A 4,095-nucleotide genomic window follows, 5' to 3' on the forward strand; every position below is an offset into this window, starting at 1 on the left:
GTTTATGTTCATTGATTGTTTCTTAAGTTCAAAAATGAGGTGAGTAGAAACACTTTCACGATTGTAAATATCGGTTGCCAGAAGTTATATTAAAATAATGTCCTTGCAATTTGTTAAGACTTTTCCCACCTCAAATTCCTGGAGATGAGAAACTACAATCTTCCAATTTTTCTTGTCTTAATCATAAAGTATTCCAGATAAATCTACTGAATTTTGTGTTCTTTCTTTCTTTTTTGGTTTTAAAGACATGATCTCACTCTGTTGCCAGGGCTAGAGTGCAGTGGCATTATCCTAGCTTACTGGAGCCTTGAACTCCTGGGCTCAAGGAGATCTTCCTATCTCAAACCTCTCACGTGCCTGGGAATACAAGCATATGCCATCATACCTGGCTAATAATTTATACAGAGTTCTACACCTTTTAAAAAAGATGATAATTAGTTTACTAATACAAACTATCATTTTATCCATGCAAAATGGCATAATAATTTTTAAGATTTTTACAAGGATACATAAGCAGTTAACTCCTAGAAAGGAGTTCAACCACTAAAGGTTGAAGAACACTGTCCTTTTATATTGCCTGTTTACTTTTAATGTAATACACTTCCTTTTCAGCAAAGGAATTTGGCTTGTTGTTTTCATTTAAAGTGACCAGCGGAAGGAAATAAAACATTTCGACACTCTTCCATCTTCTTCGTTCCCCATCAGCTCTGATTTTATTTCTTAGGAGTTGTACGCTTAAGACTGGGTGGGTCTTTCTGGTTGTCTTAAAAACATCAATGCAAAGGACATCCTCTGATCCAGGAAGATCTTCAGTAGGGTCCAGTCCTAATAAAATAAGGCTGTAAACCAAGGTAATATGATGTGGTACAAAGATAATGGAACTGAGACTACCTAGTTCTGCCCCTGAATCATCGTGGCCTCTCTCTAGTGTTTAGTTTTCTACAAAGTGATAGGTTTGGATTAAATTAACTCAGAGGCCCTTTCCAGGATTGTGGATCTCAGTGACATGTCAGAACCACCAACATGGCAAAAGTAAATAAAATCCACTGGAGGTTCGTTTCCAATGCTTCCAGTGTTCCTTTTTCTGGAGTCAAGCCAGGGCTCAAAAGAGACGGCAGAACATTTGACCTTATCTTTTGCATCATTCACTAGCAAAGATGCTAGGGGCTATCAGAACTGGACGTTTCCTTTCTTCTAGAGCTCAGTTCAAGAGATTGTTTAACTCCCACCTTTGGAGAATGGGGAAATACATGCCAGAATACAATTTGCCACTGGGCTGTTTTCCCAGATGTGTGAGCTGAGGAATGCCTGACTTCTGATAGCTCACCCTCATGGGGCCTGTTGCTTGAGCCAGGAGCAAAACCTTCTGGGATCTGAGTGCTTAAATCCTCAGAAGGGCCTAACTTGCTGCAGATACAAGAAACATAAAATAGATCTAGTGATGGTAACCCAGTGGTGACTATTTGCATCATAGTCAGGAGGAAATGCTGAGGTCTGCCCAGAGCTAACAGCAGTGTCTTCTGGAAGGTTTCACTGCAGATTCTCAGAGCTTAGCTAGACTTCAGAAGGAGCTGCCTGCTGACCCAGTTGCTTAGAGACAACTCAAGCCTGGCTTCTATTTTCCCATGAAACATTTTCTTCACTTGCCTTGTCTTTAATTTTTTATTTTATTATTGTTATTATTTTTTGAGAAGGGTCTCGCTTTGTTGCCCAGGCTAGGGTGCAATGGTGAGAGGTCACAGCTCACTGCAACTTCAAACTTCTGGGCTCAAGTGATGCTTCTGCCTCAGCCTCCCAAGTAGTAGGGCCTACAGGTGAGTGCTACCATACTTGGCTAATCTTTCTTTCTTTCTTTTTTTTTCAGAGGAGGACTTGCTCTTGCTCTGACTTAACCCACAGTTTTTAATTGCTGTCAGTACTCCATGATGTGCATTGTTAGGAGGGGAGGATTTTAAGAAGACAATAGTATTTGACTGTGGCAGGGGCAGTCAAATAGGGAAGGTTAAAAGTTGGGGATTTAGGTCACTTCATTCTGGTCAAAGGAACAATACAACAAGAGGACGTTTCAATTCTCAATATTTATACACCCAGCATAAATGCTCCCAGATTTATGAAACAAACCTTAATTGGTCTCACCAGAAAAAACCCTGTAGAGCCAAGGCAATTTTTAGTAATAAAAACAACACCAGAGGCATGACTCTACCAGATACTAGGCTACATTATAAGTCCACAGTGATCAAAACAGCATGGTATTGGCAGAAAAATAGAGACATAGACATGTGGAACTGAATAGAAAACCAAGAGATAAAACCAGTCTCTAGTTGAAATCTGGTCTTTAATAAACTATACCAAAGCTTACACTGGGGAAAAGAGTCCTTAATCGATAAATGGTGCTGGGAGAACTGAATAACCACATGTAAAGGACTGCAACTGGAGCTGCACTTTTCACCACTTACAAAAATTGATTCAAAATGGATAAAAGGTTTAAATCTAAGGAATGAAACCATAAAAATCCTAGAAGAAAGTATGGGAAGAACTCTTGAGGATGTAGGCCTAGGGAAAGATTTTATGAAGAAGACTTCAGTGGCAATTGCCATAATGACAAAAATGAAGAAATGGGACTTAATTAAACCGAAAAGCTTTTGCATAGCTAAGGACCCAACAATCAAAACAGACAACTTTCAGAATGGGAAAAGATATTTGCATGTTATGAATCTGATAAAGGCAAGATAACCAGGATCTGTAGAGAACTCAAATTAATCAACAACAAAAAAGAGCAAACAATCCCATTTGTGGTTGGCGAGGGACATGAATAGGAAGACAGATGAATGGCTAACAAATGTGTGAAAAAATTCTCATTGTCCCTAATCATCAGAGAAATGCAAATCAAAACCACCCTGAGATATCACCTAACCCCAGTAAGATTAGCCCACATCACAAAGTCCCAAAGGTGCAGATGCTGGTGGAATGTGGAGAGACGGGAACACTTTTACACTATTGGTAGGACTTCAAACTAATACAGCCTCTTTGGAAAGAAGTAGGGAGAATCCTCCAAAGACTCAAATTAGACCTCCTGTTTGACCTTGCAATCCCACTACTAGGCATCTACCCGGAAGAAAAAAATCAGTATATCATAAAGACAATTTGCACTAAATTGTTCATCACAGCTCAATTTATAATCACCAAGTGGTGGAAACAACCTAAATGCCCATCAACTCAGGAATGGATTAACAAGCTGTGGTATATGAATGCCAGGGAATATTATTCGGCCATAAAAAGATGGAGACTTCTGACCTATACAGCCCTGTGCTACAGGGGTGATGGCCAGTCCTAGTGTCTGAGTGACTCCCAGGGCCCAGCAGAGGGACCAAGTTTCCCTGAAGACAAGGGGTAACACACAAAAATATGGACTCATTTTCCACCTTCGTTGGCTGAGCTGCTACCAAGACCAAAGGCCAAATCTCCAGATACCTGGCAAACAAATGCAGTATTGCCTCATGAATCGATTGCTTTTCTGAGGTGCCCACGAGCATATCTGGGGAGAAGCTTTGGGAACAAGTTGAGGAGGGGCTGCCCTTCTATGAGACTGAAGAGATTCTATGAAAGAATCTGGATGTTACAAAGAAAAAACAATGATTCAGGCAGAGGAAGCAGCTGCTGAGATCACTAGGAAACTGGAGAAATAGGAGCAGAAACACTTGAAGAAGGAAAAGAAATGACGGGCTGCACTTGCCTTCACTTCTTCAGAAAATAGCAGTAGTGCTCAGGAGGAGTGTGAGGATACAGTGGAAAAACCCAGAAAGAAGCAACAGCAAAAGCCCCAGGAGGTTCCTCAGGAGAATGGAATGGAAGACCAGCCATTGATCCCTGTCTCTAAATACAAGAAAAAGAAATCTTTTTCCAAGGAGGAGTTGTTGGGTACTAGTAGTCTTGAGGCATTGTAAGTCCTCCTAGGAAGAAGAAAGCTTCACCCAAGGAGGAGACAGTAATCAGTGATCCTGAAGAGGTAGGAGACAAGAGTCTATCTAAGAAAAAGAGGAAATTCTCCTTTAAGGAGGAGGTAGCAGTGGGCTGGAAGAGGCTGCAGGAACCAAG

The 4,095-nt window shown here is 40.8% G+C and overlaps 1 non-coding gene across 1 annotated transcript; it reads left to right on the forward strand.

Moving 5' to 3' along the window:
* The first annotated feature begins 3,259 nt into the window (after positions 1-3,259).
* LOC111723060 lies at positions 3,260-3,347 on the forward strand. Its single transcript, XR_002771686.1, has one exon. It is a non-coding gene; the product is annotated as a small nucleolar RNA SNORD86 (small nucleolar RNA).
* Positions 3,348-4,095: the final 748 nt, after the last annotated feature.

Source organism: Otolemur garnettii, unplaced genomic scaffold (assembly GCF_000181295.1).
Source record: "Otolemur garnettii isolate 467f Iridium unplaced genomic scaffold, OtoGar3 scaffold00007, whole genome shotgun sequence".
NCBI classification, from domain to species: Eukaryota; Metazoa; Chordata; class Mammalia; order Primates; family Galagidae; genus Otolemur; species Otolemur garnettii.